Source organism: Chinchilla lanigera, unplaced genomic scaffold (assembly GCF_000276665.1).
Source record: "Chinchilla lanigera isolate Chin_1 unplaced genomic scaffold, ChiLan1.0 scaffold00101, whole genome shotgun sequence".
Lineage (NCBI taxonomy): Eukaryota > Metazoa > Chordata > Mammalia > Rodentia > Chinchillidae > Chinchilla > Chinchilla lanigera.
Genome location: NW_004955502.1, coordinates 2,378,377 through 2,404,897, shown reverse-complemented (window position 1 = coordinate 2,404,897; position 26,521 = coordinate 2,378,377). Strand labels below are relative to the sequence as shown.

Sequence of the window (26,521 nt, the reverse complement as noted above, 5' to 3'; positions counted from 1 at the left end):
TAGGAGAATTCTAGTACTGTAGGATCAGGGGCAAAGGGTGAGTTCCAATCTTCAGTTTGGGGAGCCAGCAAGACACCCCCCTACCCCAAAAGAAAAATAAATGAACCGAAATGTGCTGTGCAGCACACGAAGACCAACTTAGTTACCTGCAGGGATGGCCTGTGGAGTCAGGTCCTCTTCCCGTCTCCGCTGCCTTGTGTGTCATATGCCTGCCTGTTCTGGTGCCATCCCGAAGAGCAGGAGCGAGGGAATGGAATATTCACGACTTACTGGAGTCACAGAAGCAGAGACTGAGTTACTTTAAGGGATGGCTAATTACCAGGTCAAATTAAGGTGATGGCATTGGACTGAATTTTAGTTTTGCATGGCTAAGTCATTGCTGATAGTGGTGGTGGTTTGGAAAAATCAAAACAAGGTAGATGGGGGAAAGTGGAACATTTTATGAGAGAATTATTAGCTTTTCTTTGTTTCTGTTCTATTTGTAGTGTTTCATTTGAAGAGGGAGATAAATCAGGCAACTGCTGTGCTACAAGCTCAGTGTTTGTTTTTTTTTACTGCTTTTATGTCACTGTGTTGGATCACAGGAGAGAGAATCTGGTGTAGGAAGGAAAGAAGGCCACCCTGGATGGGGGTGGAGGAGACACCTTGTACCTTCATACTAAACAGTTTATACGAAGGTGTCAGAAATAGCTAGTGTCACTCTGAATCAGCTCTGCTTTGACTGGGTAAAGAGCCAAGTGAGTTTAACTTTTGCCAACACACATTTCCTCCCCTGAGAAGTGGGGTAGATTATTGAGGGGAAATAATTTTCCTTCATTTCAGTTCCAGATTAGAGGTAAAAGTGTGGGGATATGCAAAACTGAGTATGTGGTACTACTAAGTTATTGTTATTTAACTCTTCCATTTTGACTCTTGTTTTATTTTGAGAAAAAAGAGATTGCACAATCTTACTACAAACCACAAGTACACAAACGAAACAAAAGAACAATCATGAGACTACTGCACTTCTTGGATTTCTTAAAAGAACCATGGGGAGTCATAATTCCGGATGACCTTAGGAGTGCAGGCTCCCTTGTAGATGCTATAGGATGGCAGCATGTCTATACAAAGTCATGAGTATAGATTCTTGTGAGAAATCTACCACTTTGGCTGATCAGACTGCATTACAGCAGACCAAGCATGACTTTCTTCCCCCTTAACCTGTTTAGTGTTTATTATAGAATCTAGTTTCAAGGTGGGGAAGGTATTAGAGGTATATTGGTTTGAATTAACAAATGGTTGATAACATGCGACTTTTTTTTAGAATACTTTGATGGAAATTTTGTGTTTGTTTTTATACTGAGGGTTAGTATTATTTTAAAAAAGAAAAGAAAAAGAAAATTTACTTCATTAGTTTATTGGGAAACCAGGATATTGCATCAGTATGTATCTAAAAAGTCAGTAAATATCTTCATTAGTTCGTGAGATGATGTAAAGACTGTTGCTTTACTGGTTGCTCTAGCCAAATACTGGACATAATATTATTTGTCATGATGAAAATGCACTGATCAGAAAATATGTGGAAATTATTATGCATTAAGATGACTGATGTGGCCCAGGTATTGGTCATTTAAGATTTGTTTTAAAGAAATTTATTCAAAAGGTTACAGTCTCTAGCAGGGATGGCAAATCTTTTGGAGCTTTCAGTGATATGAATAGCCTTTCACGGCACACATGCCATAGCTTTGCCACCACTGGTCTATGGAACGGTGATGGAAGAGGCAATCACAAAGCAAAGCACCATATTTCTTAGGCCATACCTGGTGGTCATTTTCTTACTCAGTGGTCACACTCTGCATATATTAGTGACTTTTCCTTGTATATTTATGTGGACAGAATACCCTTAATGAACTTTAAAAAAAAAACCCCAAACCTCAAAATACTTTCCTTCAGCAATCAGTAATTTACATGGTACATTATAGGTCTACATTAATATTCAGCATACCAAATCCATTATGCTCTTAAGCACGAAGACAGCACGATATCACGTGAGAATGTACCTGTGATTTCAAATTTTAGTGAAAGAGCCAAGGTGGGTTTTCCTGTGTCGGGGCTCAGAACAGCATCCCAACGTTTGTCCTGTGAGGGGTGTTGGGAAAACAAAGTTTTTCTCTGACCTTCACTTGCCCTTTTTGTCTCTTGATTCTTTTTCCCCAAATCAGGCCATAGAAACTAGAATTTCTCTTCCTCAAGGGTATGAGGGCAATCGTAGCTAAGGCTCCTCTTCAAAGCCAGCCATAAAACCTAGAAATATTACTGTCATTTCTCCCCTCCTCTCTGTGACCTTTCTGTCTAATAGATCATAGCCCCTCCTTCCAGAAAGGACCCCATCCTACACCTGGAAGGAATGCGAGGGGAAGAGGCCAGGAAGCCCGAGCAGACATTCTTGCTGTGTCTCCCCATTAATCTTTTCCCCTTGGGTCACACTCTTTTGTTTACTCACATTGCTACAGAACAGTGCCTACTTCATGGAAACTAAGCATAAAAAGAGTTTTCCCTGGGTCTCTGGACCTTCATTTCTGTGTCATATGAAACTATGATTAAATAAATCTGCTGTTCTTCTCTCTGGTTTATCTGTCTTTTGCTATAAGGGTACAAGCTGTGATTCCATTGTGATGGGGGAGAAATGTATCACTGTTTTTGCCCCTACAGCCGCAAACAGTGAGTTTTTTGGTTATGGATCCTGTGCAATACACTCTTTTATGTAACAGCAGCTTATTCAGCCTAATTTTTCCACTTGCTTACTTAGGTATCCTTAGGAAACCCGTGAAGAGAATTTCTGACCAAAAAGAAAAAACAAAACTGCGATCCAGCTAACACAGCAACATGCACAATGCAGTCAGACTGGAAACGGCAGCGAGGGGCTCCGAACGCGTGCGCAGACTCTGTGCAGCCCCTGGAGAGTTTGAACTGAGCAGAAGCAGTACCATCTAGGAGGTGAGAGCCCTACTTACAGTGTGAGAGATGTTGTGCTTTTATATTTGAAATCTTGTTTTACAGGTTTGAGCTGCCTAGCGAGGCTGGGATGCCCTGAGTTCTACATGGCTAAAAGCATAGGCTGCATATAAAGAGCTCTTTAAGTTTAGGAAGGGGCTCTTGTCAAAGTTTCATCTACACAAAGGGCAGATGGGCATCAGTCTTTCTGGACATTAATAACATATGGTGGCAATAAATTTGTTATAATTATATTTGATTTAAGCATACAGATACGTTAATGTTTAAAAAGAACATGCTTGGGATTTTAATAAAGAACACCTGACATTATTTTGTAAAGACACTAAGGAGAAGCTTGTAAGTTCTCATGATAACTTATAGCGTGTGAGAAGCGTCCCAAGCGTGTTAGGACGGGCACACGTGGTGGCCTTGACATTTGCACTGTGGTGTGGTCCAAGAGGTGGGTCGAGCCCACGAGGTGTCTCGGTGGATTTCAGCCACAGTGCTGGGAAATGGGACCCTCAGGGAGAACGTGTGCTCCACGGCGAGCAGATGAGGGCGCACTAGAGCACAGCCAGTGAACCCAAGGAAAGTGTATCCATCTAACCATAATTTCTTTTACTCACTTAAAGTATGGCTTCTTTGGAAGTTTTTTTTTCTACCTCTCGTTGGCTCAAGACAATCTTTTAAGAACATAGAAAATGAAGTGTCTTCTCCTATCTTCCTCTTAGCCTGGGTTGTACTTCATTTCTGCCCACCCCTCTAGTGGCCATGCTTTGCATTTCTTCTGTATCCCCTCTGCGGCAGACTGCATTTCCCACGATGGCCGCACCTCCCATCTTGCCTTCTCTTTTACGGTGTAGCGTTGTCCTTCTCTGACTGATATAGTATCTGTTTAGATCCTCTCAGATCTCAGCTGCCCAGTGTTTTAAACTTGCACAGGAATTAAGTCACTCAAGCCTCACAAGAGCTATTGGAGGAAATGCCATCACCACCTTCATTTCACACATGAGGAGACAACCAAGATGATAAGCCAAGAAGTTACCATGAGTAGCACCCATGAGTCTGTGCTTAGGTAGAAATTACAGTAGGCAAAGGAAGAAATAGAAACTTTAATTCACCCCACAGGAAGCCCTTAAAAATGTTGATTGTTAGTAGTATTTCAAGTATTTTATTTCTCCTCTTTTATTTATATTTTCCTTATATATATTTAAATTTATAAGTATTTTCTTATCATGGTTTCAAAAATTTGTTATTCTATCATTTATCTTATTTGTTATTCTATCATTTATCTTATAAATGGGGACTGGGGATATAGCTCAGCAGCACAAGCACCTGCTTGGCAAGTGCAGGTCCCTGAGTTCAATTCCTAGTAACAAAAAAAAAAAAAAAAAAAAAAGAAGAAGAAGAAGAAGAAGAAGAAAAGAAATCTATCTTATAGTATTACTACTTTTAGTTTTCATGTCCTTAAATCTGTTTTTAAACCTTACTCCTCCCACACATTTTTCATGTTCTAATTTCCATCTTAAAACTCATATCAAAGAAATCATTATATCTTTTGTATTCTTTTTTAAATTTTAAAATTTCTGTTTGCCTCATCTTCTCAACTTATCTTGTATTTTATCATTTTTAATTCAATTCTTAATGTATTCTAGATTTTTCTTACTTTAAAATTTCTTTTACTCCTGATATTTTATTCTTAAAATGTTTTTACTTTATTAATTTGTTTCTAGTCTTCTTGAGAGAATTCTTGATAATCTCCCTAGTTTCTCTCTCTTGCTAGTAGTATTATAGGATGTATAAAATTGGTCCTGGAAGACTGTAAGAGTCTGTGTTGAGCTAGATGAACTAAGCTTTTATGATCTGGGACAAGAATCTGCATTTGAAGTAGTAAATTTGATGAACTGTAAGTGACTTTTCATTGAGATCCGTTAAATCACCTATGCTATGGAATTTGGCCAGTTGAAGTCATTAAAGAAAGGACAGTTGTGCAGTAGCTTTGCTTGGCTTTTTGTCTCATGCATCTGGAAATGGAGAACATTCCCTTATCCATATTCACTGTGTTAGTTTTTTTAAAATTGTTCCTGCTGGCAGGTTAAAGATTTGGCTGAGATTAGGATTAGGATTGTGATTAGTTCCTTGGTTCATAGAACAGGGATTTTTCTTTCTTTTTTTTTTTTTTTTTTTTTTGGTACCAGGAATTGAACTCAGGACCTTGCACTTGTCAGGCAGGCACTTGTGCCGCTAAACTGTATCCCCGGACCAGAACAGGGATTTTTCTTAACACTGAATCAGTCAGGTGTACTCAGAATTCTGGATGCATTCTGGATCTCTTTCTGATGATTATTTGTTTTTGTTCTACATACCCCCTGTTCACTGAATATCAGAACTAATATTGTACTCTAGGAGGCATTTTCGGAGTGACTGCAGTGGGTTCAATCTCTGTGGACCTTCTCCCCTATGGACAGATATGGAAACATTAGTGAAGGTTTTAGCTGTGTTTCTTCCCTGGGGACCATCAGTATAGACCATTTCCTATTAAACCTTATCTGCTTATCTGATCTCAGGATGGAAGCTCTGGGCTGAATAATAAGAGATAATGCAAATGTCTCTTATTTTCAGTTTTGAAAAAAGCAAGCCATAGCTCATGTTACCCATGGAAAGAATGACAAGATTATAGAACACAAAGCTAGAGTGAACAAAGGACATATTTAAGACATATTGGTTACCTGTTATTACAATTTCTGATGGTAGATTAAAGAGAGATTTCCTCTTATTTCCTGTGAATAGTTTCAGTAACTTAAAAATATTTTGAAACACATGATATCTGAGTAAATGTGAAAAATCACCATTCCCTGACAAAGACTGCTCAGTAGCAAATAAAATCAACACAACTCAAACCTAACTAGAGTTAAATGACAAAGAGAACAATTAGTACTTTACAAACAAAACAAAAATCAGAAATTTCTAGCCTTGATTTTTATTAAATTTAAATTCCCAAAGCCTCATTACTGTTAAATAGAACTAGGATGGTAACATTATACGGGAAGTTCCACCAAGCTGAGCAGAAAGGTTAGATTTTGAAGTGCAGCAAAGGCTTGGTGGCCTGGATCCCGGCCCTTCCCCACACCTCCTTGTACCCTAGAGCTGCTTTAAGAGTTTGAGATATTAAGTGGGGGGTGGGAGCTAATATCTCTTGAGTCATTCAAAACCTCAGTTAATGTTTTACAAGCTTTATCAATGTTTTAGTTTGTTAATGCCAAGTTTACCTAAAATATTATCCATCCTTTTCTTCAAAGAAAAAAATTACAGACCTAATGATGTGCAATTAACGATTTCCATTTATGATATAAGCCATGTTTTTCTTGGTGAATTGGAAATTTGATTTATTATGTTAATGTCTGTCTAAAGAAGCAGGAAAAATTTAAACGTGTGTACTCTCTTAGTGACTTTACTCTTTTCCACTTTGTAAAACATGTCTTCGCAACAATGTGAAATTGCAACTTTAACACTATAGACAAGAATTAGTTGACCTTTTAATTTGTGGGCAAAACTTGATTAAAAACAAACTGAGTTGATATCTTCCTATTATTCACATTCATATTAAATTGTGCCTTAAATATAATGGTAGGATCTGGGGTTATTTGTAGTAATCTTTTTTTTTTTTTTTTTTTTTGGTTTTGGTTTTTCTCTGGTACCAGGAACCAAACTCACGACCTTGAGCTTGCCAGGCAGGCGCTTTTACCGCTGAGCTAAATCCCCAGCCCCCTGTAGTAATCTTTTGACTAATCAAATAACAATTGCTTTTGTGTGGGAAAGAGGCATAGAGTTGTGATTCTTTTTATAACTTGTACCATATTTTGACAGCTGTTTTTCATTTGCTACAAGCATACATTCATATAAAAATGAGTGCAGTCTTTTATATGGTGATGACATGATTTAACTGGCACTTAGAATACTTACTGAGTGAAATCATACTTTCATAGTTGTTTAACCTAACCTACAATAGTAATAATTTCCTAAACTTTTGGTACTATATTAATGATAACATATTAATAAGTTAGCATTTCTTGAATTTTCATATGTGCCAGGCAATTTTCTCCTCAGGGTTTGACAGGAACTCTTATTAGTTCTCACAACAGCTGTTTAGAATGGATACTTTTATTCCCATTTTTAAAATGAAGAAACACAGGGAGGGACAAATTAACTTCCCAAATGTCACACAGTAAGGGATCTAAGTTAGAATTCAAAGCCCGGTTTGACACCAGGAAGCAAATATATACAGCAGGACATAAAGTTAAAGATCTGCTGACAGCTTAGTGGAAAATGAACTTAATTCAAATAAAAATATGAGCGTCATTAAGAAATGTACCTTCGCTTAGGCAGAACAGGTCCTCGTTGGTAACAGCTGCTTCCCTGGCTGGAGGTGGCGGATGCGTAGATGCACGACCAGTATCCTTACAGGAGGAATGGAAGTGACCTGGCTCTTTATTTTCACCCCCACTATCCCAACTCTGGACTTCTCATTTGTTTCAAATGGTATTTGAGATTCCAAGTACACATTCTAAATTTTGGGGTTTTTTTTGCACGCATTTTCCTTCAACATTTCCTTTGGAGGTATTTTCCTATTGGCTTCTTCAGAGATAATTTTCACAGAAAAATTAGAAACATTGTTACTGTTAACAGTAATTTCAAATACCATGTTTTCGAGAGGATCAAGGCCAGTTGGAGAAGTCACAATGATATATTGTTTTTCAATAATTGTTAATATACTTACTGTTTTGCATTTATTGCAAATTCTATCCTTACTCTTTTGCAGGCTCGTTCCCAGCCTTTGATAAATTACTATACCATGTACAGAAACTCCACACTGTTCATATTTTGTTAGGTCATGGTATTGTAGTCAGCTACGAAATTCAGAAATTCATAGGCAGAGAGAGATTGGGCCCTTGAGGGAGTCAGGGCGGATGAGACACAGCAAGATTGTGGCTTGCAGCTGGATGTGGTGACACACGCCTGTAACTTCAGCATTCAGGAGTCTGAGGCAGGAAGATCGACACGAGTGTGACGTCAGCTTGGGCTCCGTAGTTCTAAGCCAACTTGAACCATTTAGTGAGGCCCTGTCTCAAAAAAACAAAAAATAAAAACAAATGAAAAGATTGTGACTGAAAGTGATTCTGAACAAAGTCAGGCTTCAAGACAGAGACACAGTAGTCAGGCTTGCAAGCCTCCTTAGCAAGAACAGCAGCCTGAGTGACACCATAACTAGCACGACCTGGTCCGGTGAGCCTGGGTAGCATCAGCTGCATAGGTAGGTGACTGGAATATGTGGAGCCATACTCCACCCCTCTCCAGGTATGCCACTGGTCTTTCAGTGTACTCTTGCTATGTGATCTGCTTCTTTGTTGGAGCAATATTAGCTAAGTGGCTGTACTTGTAATCCTCTAGCTCAGTGGTAGTTTGACCCATGTTGTGTAGTCTGACCCATGTTGTGTCCACACTGCCTTTGTTATATAACACCCTTGACAAAGGACCTAAGAGGCCCCCATTCAGGACCCTCATTGGGGATCCAGAAGCTATTCCTTTTCTTCTTATTTCTTCCTCCTTCGGCTTGCGACTTCATTCCTTGGTGTCATGAGACCACAAACTTGCACACCTGACATCTAGCAAGGCGAGAGTTATCTTTTCTATAACAATAGGTACTGTACTGATAATACAGCATAGTTGTTTGGTCCTTGGATTAAATCTGAACAAACAAGTTACAGGCTGTATGAATGGCTGTCGTCATGTTCCTGCTGATACCACTGCAAGGTTTAGAGTGACATATTTAAAGTAACTTCTGGTCACATAGCGATAGATCTACTAGAATCTCTGGAGAAACCACTTTATGACAGTTTAGAGGTGTGTTGAACAGAACCACCTAGCTGGTAGCTTCATTCTTGCTTTCCTTGGTAATGTAAGTGTTTTTAACTCAGAATCAGCTGGGGTGCTTCTCGGTTCTTGCTCTACTCTGCAGGTTTCTTACTCAGCGCCCGTGTTAGCTTTCCATTACAACGACACAATATCTGAGGTAAGCAACGGCAGAACAGGCAAAGCTCATTTGGGCTCAGGATTGGCACTTCAGTTGCCTTCTCCTGTTGGGGCTGCTGCTTCAGAGGCAGGAGGTCAAGGTGAGAGGCGCCGCAGAGGAAGCTGCTCACCTCGTGATGGTGGGATGGTTGGGTGTCTCATGTCTCCCAAGACGGTGCACCTGTGCAGATCCACTTCCCTCCCTGAGGCCCCCACCTCCTAGAGAGGCTTCTTCACTTTCCCAGGCCAGGGGCTGAGAAGTGAGCAATTACCACTCTACTCTACTATTTAGATGCTATTGGGAAAGGTGTGGTTCCCCTAATTTCTCTCTGTCTGTTTGTTACTTGTGTACAGGAATGCTATTGATTTTTGAGTGTTAACTTTGTATCCAGCTATGCTGCTGAATTTGGTTATTAAATCTAGAAGACTTTTGGTGGAGTTTTGGGGGTCTTCTGTGTTTAATATCATGTCATCTGAGAATAATGATAATTTCACTTTTTTCCTTTCCTATTCTTATTCATTTCTCTCTCTTGTCTAATTGCTTGGGCTAATGTTTCAAGAGCTATATTGAAGAGGAGTGATGACAGAGGACATCCTTCTCTTGCTCCTGGTTTTAGAGTGAAACCTTTCAGTTTTTGTTCATTTAGTATGATGATGGCTATTAGTTTGTCATAGATAGCTTTTATCACGTTGAGGTAAAGAATATCTGTTCCGATTTTCTGTAGTGTTTTTATCATGAATGAGTGTTGGACTTTATCAAAAGCTTTTTTTGCATCTATGAGATGATCATGTGATCTTTTTGGCTCTGTTCATATAGTGTATTACTTTATTGATTTGTATATATTGAACCATCACTGCATTTCTGGGACGAATCAAACTTGGTCATGCTGTATTAATTATCTTCTTGATGTTTTGCTACATTCTGTTTGCTAGTGTTTTATTGAGAACTTGTGCATCTATGTTCATTAGGGAGATTGGCCTGTAGTTCTCTTTTTTGGTTCAGTCTTTCTCTGGTTTTGGTATCAGTGTAGTACTTGCCTCTAGGACTGAGTTGGGGAGAATTGCTTTCTTTTCAATTTCATTTAAGATTTTGAGGAGTGTTGGTGCTGAATATTCTCTTCATTTCCTGTAGAATTCAGCTGTGAACCCATTAGGACCTGCACTTTTCTTTGTTGGTAAGTTGTGAATTACATCTTCAATTTCATTGATTGATATTGGGTTACTGAGAATTTTTATATCTTCATTCATCTTTGGTAATTCATCTATTTCTAGGAATCTGTCCAGTTCTTCTATGTTTCCATCTTATGAGGGTAAAGATTTTTGAAGTAGGTATTGATGATCTTGTGAATTTCCACAGGCTCTGTAATGATTTTACCCTTTTCATTCCTTATTTTATGAATATGAGCTTTTTTCTTTTCTTCTTTGATAATGTTGGCTAGAGGGTTCTCAATTTTATTTATTCTTTGAAAGAACCAACTCTTCAATTTATTAATTCTTTGTATTGTTATTTTAGTCTCCATTTGTTAATTTCTGCTCTGATCTTTATAATTTCCCCCTTCTTTTGTATCTGGGTTTGACTTGTTTTTCTTTTTCTAGAAGATTGAGGTATAGCAAAGTTGTTTATTTGTTCTCATTGTTTTCCTGATTTGAAAATTCACCACAATCATTTTCCCTCTGAGGACTGCTTTCATTGCATCCCACAGGTCCTTTTAAGTTGTGATTGCATTTTTGTTTGATTTTAGATATTGTTTAATTTTTTCTTTAAATTCATCTATGACCCATTGTTCAGGAGAGTTTTACTTAATTTCCATGTTTTCTGGAGTTTTTGCAAGTTTTTTGTCTCAATAATTTCCAAATTCATTGCACTATGGTGAGATAATATGATTGGGATAATTTCAATTTCTTTGTATTTACTTAAGTATGTTCTATGGGCAAGTATATTTTCTATTTTTAGAGAACATCCCATGTGCAGCTGAGAAGAATGTATATTCTGATGTTATTTTTTGGAAAACCACATAAATGTCTACTAAATTCATTTGTTCACAAGTTTGGTTTAGTTCTGTTATTTCCTTCCTGATTTTTTGTCTGGTTAATCTATCTCTTTGTGACAGTGGGGTGTTAAGTTCCCTCATTACAGTTGAATTATTGCTTACTTGATTTTTCATGTCTGTGAATATTTGCCTTATATAGTTGTGTGCTCCTGTATTTGGTGTATATATATTTCCGATTGCTATTTCTTCCTCTTGAAGTTTTCCCCTAACAAGTGCCTAGTGACCTTTATCTCTTTTGATCATTCTTGCTTTAAAGCAAGAATGATTGTCTGCAAACAGAGTAGCTACCTCTCACTCTTTTTCTGGGTTCCTGTCACATGGAGCAGTTTTCAATCCTTTGACTTTCAGTCTATGAATTTCCTTTTGAGTTAAATGTTTTTCTTGTGTACAGCATATTGTTGGATTTTGTTTCTTGTTTCACTCTGCCAATCTATTTCATTTGATAGGTGAATGAGGCCATTTACACTGACAGTTACAGCTGACATGCATTTGTGTGTCTTTGTTGTGTTATTTTCCTGGTGTTGGTTCCCTATTTTTGTTCTCTGTTTAATTGCTTGCCCTGCTTGGTGGTTTCTTTCTTTTGTTGTTTGTGGAATTGTGGTCATTTTTATCTGTCTAGAATATCATCAGTACTGTTTGTAGGGTTGGTTTGGTGGTCATGAATTTCTTCAGTTGTTCTTTGTCTTAGAAGTATTTTATTTCTCCATTAATTTTGAAAAATAGTTTTGCAGGGTACATCAGTCTGGGTTTAGAAGTAGTTTTCTTTCAGGACTTGAAATATTTCACTCTAAGCGCTTCTTGACTTGATGGTTTATGTTGAAACATCTGCCATGGTTCTGACGGGCTTTCCATTATAGGTTATCTGTTTCTTTTCTCTAACACCTTTTTTTAAAATTGTTTTTTGTTTTTCATTTTTTTCCGATACCAGGTATTGAACTCATGACCTCGTGCTTGCCAGGCAGGTGCTGTTAATATTTTGTTCTTGTGCTGAATTTCTGGGATCTGGATTGTTACATGTATGGGTGTAGATTTATTTTGGTTATGGCTAATTGGGGTTCTATATGCCTCACTTACCTGTATGTCAGATTCTCTTCCCATGCTTGGAAAATTTTCTCCAATTTCTTCTGCAGAGTCTTTTTGTTATTTGTGTTGACTCCTGTTTTTTTCATTGACACCTATCAGTCTTTTACTGTTTTTCTTTGCATCATCTTGCAGCTGTTGAATAACAACTTTTATGATTCGAATAACTTTTATGATTGCTATCTGCAATCCTCCCTTCAAGTTCTGAATGTCCATCTTCAGTTTCATTCAAGGAATTTTCCAGCTTTCATTAGAATTTTTTAATTTCCCAGATACCTCTTTGGATCCATTTCATGCATTCTAGTTCTTTCTTATCTTGTTCATTCAAGGCTTCCATCGTTTTACTCTAATTTTTTATTTATGTCTTCTTTAGATGTGCTGAGCAATTTTTCAGTATAGTTATCATTTTTTTTTTTACTGGAGAGATTATTTCTGATCTAATATTGTCTATAGCCTCCTGGAGTGTTTCTTTTCTTTGGTGCTATTATTTCAGAAATTTCAGGTGTGTGTCTTCCAATTTCCTCCATGTTTATGTCTCCTGGAGTTGTTTTATGTGGGCTAGAGGTCTGAGATTACATTGTACTCCTTTGTCTTGATATTTTCTATTTGAAAAAAAGTTTTTTTTTTTGTTTTCTGTGATGATCCTTGTGGATTTTGGTAGTAGATTGCTATACCACTAGTAACAAAACCTCTCCAGGAAAAGTCTGTTCTTCAGGGATATCTTCTGTGTGTAGGAGATTCTTGATTTGGTCTGTCCCAATATGCTACCTTCCCAATTAATCGAGAGTCTGGCTCTGTCTCCAGTCTTTTGGTGTGGGGCTCTGGTGATGTTATTACCCTAGAGCTTCCCAATATTGCTACACAAGGGAGAACAACTGGTTACAACAGTTATGACATCCTAGGTATAGTACAATTAGCAATAATTATAGCATCAAGCACCATTTAGAAATTAATAAACTGTAGTAAGTGATTTTGTACTTTAGACCATAGGAGCAAAGTGTATAGTTACACAACAGAACCAATTGTAAATTAGGAGTTTGTATGCAAAGTGTTTCCCCTTATCAGAGTGGATTTACTCTGGGTTCCTCCAGATGAACTGATTGCTATGTCCTGGGTGCTTCCTCTGCTGGCTGCCTGTCCTGTGGTGTAGGGGGATGGGCCAGGCTCCTGGGTTCTACAAACAAAGGCTCTCTGGATGGTGAAGAGGTGATGGATGGGGTTTCTCCCCTCCTGTGGGTCTCTCCAAGGCTCCCTTGATGGCAGTGGGTGATGGGTGGGGTCTCTCCCCTTTTGAGCAGCTCACCATTGCTCCCTCAATGGTGGAGGTTTGATGGGCAGGGTCTCTGCCCCCTTGATCAGCTCACCAATGTCATTGTAGTTTTAATTTGCATTTCTTCCTTTCTTCCTCCTCTTCCTTTCTTTTTTTTTTTTTTTTTGTTTTGTTTTTTTTTGGTTTTTCTCCGGTACCGGGAACCGAACTCACGACCTTGCGCTTGCCAGGCAGGCGCTTTTGCCGCTGAGCTAAATCCCCAGCCCCCTCCTCTTCCTTTCTCTCTGTTTGAATTGCTGGGAATTAAACTCAGGATCTCAGGCATGTTAGAAAAGTGGTTTACTACTGAGCTACATTCCTAGCCCTATTTACATTTCTCTGATGATTTGCCCAATACTTTTTTGCACTCTTTTCCTGGAACTATAAGATAGACACATGAAGTTTATTGTTGTCAAGTGAAGTTTATTTTTTCAGGTAATTATTAACAGATTAAAAGAATGGGTGACAGCATCCCTTTAAATAATAAAGATACTTTCTGACTTAGAAGGTTGATGATTAAGGTACATTCAAGTTAAGAACATGAGGGCTGTCAAAAAATGAAAATATAACTTCATCTGTGAAAACACATATCAGTGAATGGAAACTGAAAATCTCAGTTCTGTTCCACAAACCACCTCAGCCTTCGTACTTGCTAAATGGCCTGCTGCAGTAATTTGAAAGTGTGGGAGAGTGTGACTGTCCTAAAACTCTTATGGGAACTGAGAAAGACCATCTACCCTATTCCTTCAGGGCCTCAGAAAGTTGGAAGCACTTCAGCACTGAACAAAATCTTCATATTGCTTTCATTTTCATCACCTATAGATATAAGGAACTCAAGTGAAATGATACTAGAAAACCCAGGAGCAGGAGTGTGGCTACCTGGAGCTGGCATGGTTCAACTGGTTCAATTCATTGTGTCATTATGGTTGAAATATATGTGAAGACTGACTGGCCTTAAGGAATTTAGACACCCTTTGTCATAACCATTAACTTGGAAACATCTGATTTGTATTTGTATACTATTTTCATGTATGTTCTAGTGAGTAAGTAAGATACAAGGAAAAATTGATATTCCTTGAACAATGCCTAAAACAGTGCATGGTACATAGTGAGTACTTGATAATATTTGTTGACTAGACAAATGAATCAATTGTGTGCTTCCTATATTTGGCACATAAGAAATGCTAGTTGCTGTTTTAAAGAGCCAGTAGGCTAAGTGCTTTACAGTGAATAACTCAGTTTTTCCAACCATAGAAGATGAGAATTCACACTATACTCACTTCACAAACAAGAAAAGCAAAACTCAAATTTGCTCAGTGTCATATACTAGGCTGGTAAGTGCCGAGCTATGGTTTGGATCCCAGCCATGCTTGTCTCCTAAGCTTGTTCCCTTATTCTCTATTCTTCTCTGCCTTTGCTATTGAAGAATAAACAATCAAAGCCCTGTGCCCTTTTATCACTGCCTGGCAGCCCCAGAACAGCTGAATGTTACAATTGAAACAGAAGAAGAGTGTTGTGGTGTATAAGCCACCTCTCCTTGCACTGCAGCAAACAGACCTTTGAAGTGGGGAGAACAGATATTCAGGGAATAGAAAAAGAAAGCTTCAGACTGCTTGAATTTCATATGAAAAGTTGTCAGTGTTATTGATCCACCCCACGTGTAGCAGCTGGTAAAGGGTTTGTTTTAACTTGCTTTTCTCCTGATGCCTCAAAGTTTTGCTGTATTATAGTCACAGAATTGAAACACTCAACCCAAACCTTCTGATGTATTACTTTAAGAATTTATAGTAATACTGTCTTCTAATAATATAGCTATTTCAGGAAGTGAAAAGAGCTTTGAATATAGAGGCTTACTGCAGAATTTAAAAAATAATCACTTTGCCCAAGAGTCAAGAAAAACATAAAAATCTGTGCCAATTTGTACTTTTGTTTCTTGGAGCCAGGACTATGCTAATAAGTCATAGTAACTAATTTTGGTCAAGAAAAATAGGCTATATGTACAGATTTGAAAGAAATTAGGTCAGAACTTTAATAAATAAATAAGGCTACCAATGAATGATTTTAATAAAAATTAAGAACAGTTTTTACCATGAATGATTATGTCTGCAAAGGTGACTGGAAACATGGTGTTAATGCAAGGCATTAAAAAAAAGCTAAACAGACTTTAAGGAGATGTGCATGACCAGATAGATCAGTAATGTTAGAAAAGTAGACTTCCTGGTGACTATGTTTTGTAGTGTGGAGACACCCAGGGTGCCTTACAGTAAATACTGGATGGCAGTGGAAAGCCAAAGGGCTTGTTCAGTTACTGAGGTACAAGAAGCAAAGGTCAGGGGATGTTTCCCTAAGCTCATATCTTTGTCTTAATTAATTGTATGGATTTGCAAAAGGCCAGTCTGACAGTCTTGAAAGTATGCTAGATTTTCACTCCTTTCATTTAGTGTTTATTAATGCCATATGGTTGGGAATGAGCATTCCTTGCAGTTTAATCTGACTAGTAGAGCTTACATCCTCCTTTATACAGATACTATTTTAAGGATAGGAATGTAGCCATTTGGGGAAGTGGAGTTGAAGTTAGAGACTGTCGTTAGCCGTTAGGAGATAGAAAGTATTCCCTTCTGCTTGAGAAGAATGGAATGTAAATCTGAAGCTGCTGGCAGCCATTTTGTTGAGTGAGAAGAAGAGAATGTAAGTCTGAAGCTGCAGGCAGCCATTTTGTTCTCCTTCAGCGCCATGATAGGGTGGTTTGGTGGGAGTGAGACCAGGGCAGAGGGAGCAGAGTTGCACTGGGGACAGACTGGTCTGGCTCCAGATCCAAGCCTTGAGACCCAGCTGTACTCCCATTATTCTTGTTTTTTGATGGTTGAGTTCCATAAGCCAGTAAATGCCATCAATTTTCCTTTTCTTGCAACATCAGTTTAACTTGGATATTATATTCTTTCCATCCAAAAGTATACTACCTGATCTGGTGAGATAATGTTTAATTTGATTAGCCCCTACTCCTTCCCCAGTCAAACATCTGTATTCACACATATACATCAGTGCTGTTTTTGGTGGACTTTATGCACATGCCTGGTTATGTTTCATGGGTGTATTTTTTACTGGTAGGTTTCTAGTGAGATATATTATTTTTCTATCAGTATTTGGGGTTGGGTCTCTTATTTGAAAAAATGATAAGGTGTTGTAGTGGATTAATAACTTGTGGTCAATTTATAATCCCCAGTTGAGCTGAGTAAGTGTGATGCTGGGTGTGGGAGGGCCACCTGGGGATTGTTGCCAGCAGCATAAGAGGCATAACTGGAGAAGGAGAAGGAGGCTGTTGGGAGCAGAGAAATGCTGTTGGGAGCTGGTGGAGGCTGTAAGGAGCTGTTGGTTGTTTTGGAGGAACTTGTCATGCTGGCTTTCCTGATGAACTTGGCTGTTTTCATCCTCCGAGGAGCTTGGGACCTTGTTGGCCCTGAGAATGGCTTTGGTTCACTTTTGGGGAGCTCTGGTCCTCACTCTGAGCATCAATTCCTGGCTCCGGAGGGGAAGATGGTGCACTGCCAGTCTCTTGAGAAGCTTGCTGCATTGGCCTCCTGATGGGACCTCTGCCATCTTGATCATCGGAGGAGCTCAAGACCTCACTGTTGCTGAGGATGGCTGTGGTACCTTTCAGGGGAGCTCTGGTTCTTTTCAGCGTCCCTTTCTGGCTCCAGTGTAGATCCCTCATACTGCTAGCACAGATCCTTCATCCTGCTGTCACAGACTTCCTAGATTCCACCACTGAACTTTGGGCCTTCCCAGTGCAGATCCCTGAAACAGGCCTGCATGAGACATTGTCATGGGCTCTGGGCCTCCAGTTGGACTTGTGGGAGGCACTGTTATGAGTTCTAGGCCTGGATTCCTTGGCCTTAGTGTGTGGACAGATTTCCTGCACTCGTTTGTATATCATTCTTTGGGTGACTATTATAAATAATCATATAAAATATGTGTCCTGTATTATATTGTTCCCCTTTCAAAAATATCTCCCAAACTGACACAAGTGTCTTGGTAGGAGTGTCCCAGATATATATATATATATTTTTCTGTACAGGTTTTTATTTAACTGTAAATTGATTAAAATACAGTTTTTATTTTTGGATCTTAGATAAAGGCCTGTAGTAGTCTTATAGTGAGAAATCCGTAAATACATGAATAATTTCTCATTTGTTCTTGTTAAGTAAAATGATATTTTTTTTCTTTATTTGGAAGAAATATATTATTATTGAAAGAAAATTCAATTTCATCTTTGTTAGATTTTTTTTTTCTGTTTCTGTTTTGGCCCAAACAAAAGATAAGATTATTTACCTTCCTTAGCATTTTTAAATTATTATTTAGGTCAAAAGATTGTTTATTAGGTTTTATTTATTTATCTATTTTTTTGAACTCCAATATATTTTTATTGAAGCAGCTGCAAGTTATTAAAAACAGATTAGCAGGCAGATGGATAAACAAAATGTACACCGTATATAAGACAATTACATTAAATCAGAGTGCACCCTTAAGATACCTTGGCCAAGCTGAATTATAATAATCATTTTCTTAGTTCTAGCCTTATAACCATAAGTGGACTAGTCAGAATTTTCCCTAGGGGTTATCAGCTGTCTTTTTTTCTTATGTAAGCCATCAGAGTCAGGAGCACCTTCATTCATGCACTTAAGTTGTTCCACAATTCTGGGGAAGATGACCACAGTCATTTGTCACCTGATGTGAAGTTTGCAAATGGAAGCAAAATCTTGCTGAATGCTTCTGCATCTGTGAACTGAGGTATTACTGTATTTCTTTTAAAGCTTTAAGCTACTCTGATTACCTTTTTCCCTGTTAACACTACAGACTTATAAATAACAGTCGCTTTACATGTTTTGTCTTTGAAAATATATTTAACTTAGAGTATTTTGATAAGTTTGTATTTTACTTGAAAAGTTACACTTGGTGCATTAATTGGGGTTCAATCATAAAAGCAGAACCACTATCAGTTATGGAGGAAGAGATTTATCATAAACTTACATAGTTGTGGAATGATCTCGAAAATAAAATGACCAAAAAGGAAGCTGGAGGATGACAGAAAAAGAGTCATCCACAAGTTGGTATGAAGCAAGGACATCCAGCTGCCAAAAGGAGACTGTGAAGGGAAGATGTGCAGAAAGAAGCTTTGGTGCCACAGCTCATGCCTCTGTGCACCCCCTGCCTAGTATTCCATGAGTGGCTTGGGCTGCTGTTGAGAAGAGGAGGTGGATGAGGAGTGGAGATGAGCCTGGACCAATGGCAACCTGCTGCCCACTCTGTCAGGCTGTCCTTGTGCCCAACCACATGGCTTTCAGGGAACTATGACTCATTGCTTACTTTCACTTTCTAATTCTCATGAAAAGTCTTCTCTATGTCAATTTCATGCTAGACAAACAAACTTCCTTTGGGAGTCATATTCTAACTTTGCCACCATAGTTGCTCTTAGCATTTTAATTTGTGATTAATTTAGATATAAATTAATTTAGTATTGTGCCAAAGACAGTCACACTGAGATCAAGTTGAATATAGTAATTTCATATTGCAATGTAAATATCTACTGGCATCTAACTAACTAGACAGCATAGCGCGATGCTTGGGAGCAAGGGTTTAGAGTCAGATGAACCTCAGGTTAAGGTCTAGTTTCACCATTTTTCTAGTTGGGCAATTCATAAAAAATACTTATTTAAACATACTTGTTACTGTCTTTGATTTTTTGATCAAGCTTACACTCACGTCTGGTGGACTGAGCAACTTTGTTGAAGATAGCAGTATGTAATGTAGCAACCACTGTTAATTCCTATCATTCTGTTTTGCAGTCATGTATCATTTTGTTGTTTCTGTGTTGTTTTGATTTTGTCATCATTATTGTTTTGTTAGTATTTTTCAATTTTTAAAATTAAAAACAACATGGCATAAAAATTCATTACTTTACATATGAAAGGGATGTGCTAAGAAGAACAGCATGGAATTTGGTAAAAGAGTCAAGCAGATGTGTTGAATTTGACACAGTGGATAGTGAGTCACAGTCATACACATATTACTATCATTGTACATTCATTTTAATATCTTTTTATACCTATGTAAATGTCATACCTCATAGGGGAGATGAAGGAGAGGACTTTAATGACAATGGGCAGTTTGAATATGCTTGATTCTCCAGCACAATCCCATTTTCAACTATTTTTATTGTCTGATGATTATTCTTCTTGACTTTGGACTTCACAAAAACATGTGCGTGTGCTTGCCTCCCCATAAGCCTCATGACAATAGTATTTTCCAAGTGAATTCTTATTAATTTTTTTCCTATAAACTACTAAGTAATTTTCCTAATACAATAATTTAACACTTAACTAGCTTTTACCAGTGGTGGTAACATTTTTTCTTCCTACATACATCCTTTATTTTTATGGTGTTTCTTATTGGCATATCCCATGGATTATAATTTCTTTGGCTACAATAAAAATAATGGCTTGTATGATCATAGCATACCTGTCAAACACTATGGTGGTATTTTGGTTTCATTAAATTCTCTGGGAACCTCTTATTATTTTTTCTTTATTATAACTATCTAATAGGTTCACTCAAATCAGCTATTAGATATACTAAACTACATCTTTAATAGTGCTACAGTACAGGTGGCTAATTTATCTCATTGTTATTTCAAATTAAGTTATTAGTGTTAGAAGAAAGTGTTAGAAATTGGCCTGTTTCATACTGGGATGTGCTGACATTTAGTTCATGAGATTTTTCTTCGGTGTATTATTTTGAAGCACATTTAAAAAATAATGAAATCGAAATAAGTTGTATAAAAAAAGCTTGGGACCAGCAGAAACTTATAAAGGTATAGGAAACTATATAAAGCAGAAAAAAGCATAAGTATAAATCACTAGCAAACTCACTACTTAGTGAAAAGTACTGTTAATGTTTTGATGTTCTTGTTTCAGACTTTTTCTATGTTCTCACATATAAAAAGTTGATGATGCTATTTGTATGTACACTTGGATACAGAGTACACTCTTTTTAGTTTGGCTTCCTACTTCTTATTATGTCATGGTATTTAATGTTCCACGTTATTTAATGTTTTATTTTTCATATCATTATTGCACGTGAACATGTACAAAGCCCCTGTCATAGTACGTGGGACACAGGAAGCACTCAAATGGTACCTGGTATTAATGTCTATATATGCAAATATTTGCATTATGTCTAGAACTACAAACATTGTAATGTAATACAAGTTGCCACTTTTCTTTCAAACAAAGGTGTTTGTTTTTCTTTTCATAATGTAACCAGGAACAGATGTGCACTCTTAGAGCATTTATGTCTTTTATATAAAGGATGAATGTTCATCCTATGATTTACAATGCCTATGTTCTTCTATATTAACAATAATATGGTCTGCCAGAAATTGAAGTTATGAGTTTTCTAAAACAATTGTGTTCATACATATTTCCTCCTGATATTTCCTACTTTTTATTTCATATTTTTTTCAGCAAACAACAAAACATATCCTTGGATTGTAGATTAGATTTTAAAACTACTCAGTTTTTCTACTTTAATAATTTTTATGTTTTATGCTTATGTCATATTTTATGACTTTGCCTAAAATTAATATTACTGTCCCTATTTTTTTGGTTTTCTTTTTTGTGCTTCAGTTTGATATATTTCATACGGATTTTTATTTTTAACTAATTTTAATCATTGTTTTCATTTTTTTGTAAGCAGTATAGAATGTCTTCATCATTTAATTGGTACTTTTAGACTATTCATATTTGTGACCTAAAGTGTTTGGTTTATGCTCATCTTATTTTATGGTTTGTATTTTTTGCCTTTCTTGCTATTTTTAATTTATATTTTTTTCTATAGATGGCCTATGTTTTGCTTCCAATGATTGAGAGGTATCTTAGAGCCTCACTTTGTTTTTTTAAAAAATAACTTCCCATCTACATTAAAAGTTTTCACTTTACTAATAATAAAATAACCTTTTTGTATGTCTGTATGTTACTTTATTTTTAACCCATAACAGCTCTAAATTCCTAGCCTTTATCAGTTTTATCACCACTAATACTTTTATATAACAATTCTGTATAAAATCTTGAGTTTTTAATTTTGAAGTCACTCTTAGTTGACTTTCTTTATTTTCTTATTAGTGCGTGTTTACAGCACACAATGTTCACAGTCCTTGTGTGGAATTGGTCCGTGTGCATAACACAGCTTCATTCCTGTTTTCATGTCCTTCCCTTCCTTCTCCATCCAGCTCTTCCTCTTTTCCTTTGTGAAAGATCTAGCTCCCTACTTTTGTTATCTCTTACTTTGTTTTTATTCATAATTTGGGTTTCTCATATAGGAGAAACCCAATATTTGGGTGATATTTAAGCTTGTGTGTCTGATTTATTTCACTTAACATTATGGTCTTAAGGTGCACCCATTTTTCTAAAAATGATTTAAGTTTATTGTTTGTGACAGAATAGTACTTCATTGTCTGTAAATATCATATTTTCTTTTTCCATTCATCTGTTGATGAACATATCCACCCTTATTTCTATCTCTGTATCATCTATAATCATCTACATCATCTATATCTATCTATCTATATCTGTATCTATAGCTATCTCTTTTGAGATTTAGCTATTATGAATTGTGCTTCTGTAAACATGGATATCCATGTATCAGTGTAATATGTGATGTCTGTAGCTCTTTGGGAGAGAATCGTAGAAGAGGAATAGCTGGGTCAAATGGAATTTCTAGTTTTAGTTTTTTGAGGAATCTCCACACTGATTTCCATAGTGGTTTTACTAGCTTACATTCCCACCAACAATGTAGAGGGCTCTTTTCTCCCCCACAGCCTCTTCAGCATTTGCTATTCTTTGATTTCTTGATGATGGCCATTCTTTCTGGAGTAACATAGAATCTCAGCATTGTTTTAATTTGCATTTCTGTTATTGCCAGCAATGTTGAGTGTTACCTCATGCATTTATTGACCATTTTTCTGTGAAATGTCTATGCATTTTGCTTGCCCATTTTTTGTCTGGGTTTTTATTTTGGGGAATTTAATTTTTTGAGGTCTTTATATATTCTAGATAGTAGTCTTTTGTTTGAAGAATAGTTGATAAAAATTTTTGTCATTCAGTAGGTTGCCTTTTTACTCTTTTGGCTGCCTCTCGTGCTGTACATAATGTTTTTAATTTGATATGATGCCATTTATACATTTTTGGTACTATTTTCTGTGCAACTAGAGTTCTCTTCAGAAAGTCCTTGTCTATGCCTTCTGACAGTGGTGGCGAACCTGTGGCACATATGTTATTGTATTTTTCTTTTAAGACAAAAGATATTAATGTAGAGTTCTTTTTTCTAAACCAAACTTCAGTATTCAAGTTTAAGTGCTGTGTTTAAGTGCTGTGTTTGCACTTTGTCATAAATAATTGGGTCTTAGGTTGAAGTTTGTCACTCAGTCTCTAAAAGGTTCGCCATTACTGCCTTATGACTTCAAAAGCTTTACCTATTTTATCTTCCATCAAGTTAAATGTTTCTTTTCTTATTAGTATTTGTTTGCAGTATGTAATGATTACATTCACTGTACAGCACAGATGGTGAACATATATGTAGAGAGAAAAGAGAGGAGAAAGAGTTTTTCATTAAGAGAAAACATGATATTTAAGGTTGTGTGCTCTGAATTATTTCACATAACATATAGTTCCAAGTGCACGCATTTTCCTACAGATGACTCAAGTTTATTCTTTTTTATGGTGTAGTAGTATTCCATTGTGTATAAATGTCACATTTTTAGTTCATTCATCTGTTGATGGACATGTAGGCTGTTTCCAAGATTTAACTGTTATGAATGGCACTGCTATAAACATGGGTATGCGTATATTACTGCTATATGATGTCTTTGACTCTTCTGGGAAGATATCTAGAAGAGGAGTATATGGTTCAAATAGAATTTCTAGTTTTGTTTTTTGGAGGAATTGCCATACTTATTTCCATAGAGGTTGTATCTTTATAGTCTCACCAACAATGAGGAATAATTCCTTTCTTTCCACCACCTCACTAGCATCTGACAGAACTAGTGACAGAAAAGTTCAGGAAAAGAAATATACATACAAGCACTCAGGAGACTGAGGCAGGAGGATCACTGTGAGTTTGAGGCCAACCTGGGCAACAGAATGAGTTCAAAGCCAGCCTGAACATCATAGTAAAACACTTGTCTCAAAAGAATAACAATGACAACAAAACAAAAACAAAAACCCTGAAATACATATAGTGATAGAGGAATATAGAACTCTTAATAGCCATAACCAAAAGAGAACCTCTCCTTGCCATATTATACTCAAAATTCCAGAAGTCCATCAAAGATCTAAACATTAGACCATAAACAATCTGCTGGAAGATGAAATAGATAAAACTCTTGAAGACACAGGTGCAGGCAAAGACTTGTTGAATAAAACCCCAGTTGCACAAGAAATAATACCAAGAGTCAACAAACAGGATCACATCAAATTTAAAAGTTTCTGCACAGCAAAGGAAACCATTAATGGAATGAAGAGAAAACCTACTGAATGGGAAAAAAAATATGTGGTAGCTACTCCTCAGTAAATGAACTAATAGTTATAATATATGACAAAACTCAAAAAATTAGACTCCCCAAATTTAATGACTCAATTAAGAAACAGACACCTGAAATGAATAGATACTTCTCAGATAAAGAAATACAAGTGACCAGTAAACATATGAAAAGAATGTTCAACATTGGTAACCATTTGAGAAATGCAAATTAAAACAACACTGAGATTTCGTCTCACTCCAGAAAGAATGCCTACCACCAAGAAATCAACCGAGTGTTTCTGTTTTAACATTTAGTTCTTTGAACCATTTTAATTTTAGTTTAGTACATGGTGAGTGATATGGGTTTAGGTTCTATCTTCTGTATGTGAATAGCCAGGTTTCCTATACCATCTATTAAAGAGACTGTCTGTCTTCTGGTGTATGTTTTCTGATCCCTTTGCCAAAGATGAAATGATTGGTGTTATTTCTGCATCCTCTAATCTGCCCCATTGGTCAACATGTCTGTTTTTGTTCCAGTACCATGCTGTTTTTATCACTGTAGCTTTGTAATATAACTTCAATCCAGGATTGTGATGCCTCTCACTTTGCTCTTGGTACCCATGATTGCTTTTGCTGTTCTGCGTGTCTTCTGGTTAAGTATGAGTTTTAGTATTATTTTCTACAGTTCTGTAAAGAATGCTGTTGGAATTTTGATTGGGATTGCATTAAACCTGAATATGAATTTTGGAATTATGGCCATTTTGATTATATTCATTCTGCCTATCCAAAAACAGGAGATATCTTTCCATTTTCTGATATCCTCTTCAATTCCCTTCTTCAAAGTACATAATTTTCATTAGAGAGATCTTTGACTTCCTTAATTAGGTTAGTCCCTAAGTTTCTTGGTGGTATTATGGATGGTATTTTTTCTTAATTTCTTTCTCAGTGTGTTCATCATTAGTGTACAGGGAATGCTATTGATTTTGTGTTTTGTATCCGGCTACTTTACTGAATTTTGTTACCAGTTCTAAGTGTTAGATTCTTAGGGGGTCTTCTATGTAGCAAATCATGTCATTTACAAATAATAATTTGACTTCTTTTCCTATACATCTCTTTTATTTCTTTTTTCTTGCCTGATTGCTCTTGCTAATGTTTCAAATACTGCATTTGAAAGGAGTGGTGGTAATGAACATACTTGTCTTGTTTCTGATTTCAGAGGGAAAATTTTCTGATGTTGGCAATAGGTTTGTGACAAATGGCTTTCATCATATGGATATAATGTCCTTCTATACCTATGCTTTTCAGTGCTTTTACCATGGGTGGATGTTCAATTTTGTCAAAGGCTTCTTCTGTGTTTATTGACATAATCATGTGGTTCGTCCTTGCTTCTGTTTATATAATGTATTACACTTATTTATTTGGGAATGTTGAGCCATCCTTACCTTCCTGGGATGAGCCTACTTGGTCATGACGTATGATCTTTTTTGATGATTTAGTGCATTCTGACCTCAGTATCTTGTTGAGGATTTTTGCATCTACACTGGCGTAAAGATTGGTCTATCAGATTGGTCTATACTTCTCTTTTTTAATTGGATTTTTCTCAGGCTTTGGAATCATGATAATGGTAGCTTTCAGGAATGACTTTGGGAGTACTCTTTCCTTTCCAATTTCTTTAAGAGTTTGAGGAGTGTTGTTAGCTCCTCTCTGAAGGTTTTATAGAATTCAGCCCTGAACCCACCAGATTTGATCTTCTCTTAATTGGTAGATTTTCTTAATTATTGCTACAATTTCATTGTCTGCTATTGGATTATTTAAGATTTTAAATCTTATTGGTTCAGTTTTGATAATTCATATGTGTCTCTAATAATCTATCCATTTCTTCTGAATTCTCCAATTTTTTGGCATACTGATTTGAAATGTAGTTAATAATATTATTATTTCAGCAGTATTGTGATTTCACTTTTTTCATTTCTAATTGCATCAATTTGGGTATTTTCTCTCCTTTTTTGGGGTGGTTAGATTGGCTAAGCATTGGTCTATTTTGTTTATTCTTTTGAAAAAGCACTTCTTTGGCTCATTGACTGTAGATTTCTTTCTTTCTTTCATCTTTCTATCTTTCTTTCTTTCTTTCTTTCTTTCTTTCTTTCTTTCTGTCTCAGTGTCATTGATTTCTGCTCTGATCTTTATAATTTCCTCTCTTGTACTAGCTTTGGGTTTAGATTGTTCTTGTTTTTCTAGGACCTTGAGGTTCATTGTTAGGTTATTTAGTTGACTTCTTTTAAGTGTTCAGAAGAACCTATCCTGGCAGCCCTTATCCCTTCCAAGCTCTAAAGAGGTGATAAGAGAAACACAGAACAAGTAGGATCAATAACACCTGAAGTATAAGCCTGTCTGATTATATTGATCAGAGTTGAGTTGCAGAGAATTCAATGGCAAAGGAGCAAATTCATGCCTGCTTGCTTAAGCA

At 36.8% G+C, this 26,521-nt stretch overlaps 1 long non-coding RNA gene across 1 annotated transcript in view; it reads right to left on the bottom strand.

Annotated features, from left to right (window-relative positions):
- Positions 1–209: 209 nt before the first annotated feature.
- Positions 210–26,521, bottom strand: part of LOC106146906 — a 44,690-nt gene continuing 18,378 nt past the window's right edge. The window contains exon 3 of the long non-coding RNA XR_001231532.1: positions 210–269. This is a non-coding gene — a long non-coding RNA (uncharacterized LOC106146906). The remainder of the gene's footprint in view (positions 270–26,521) is intronic.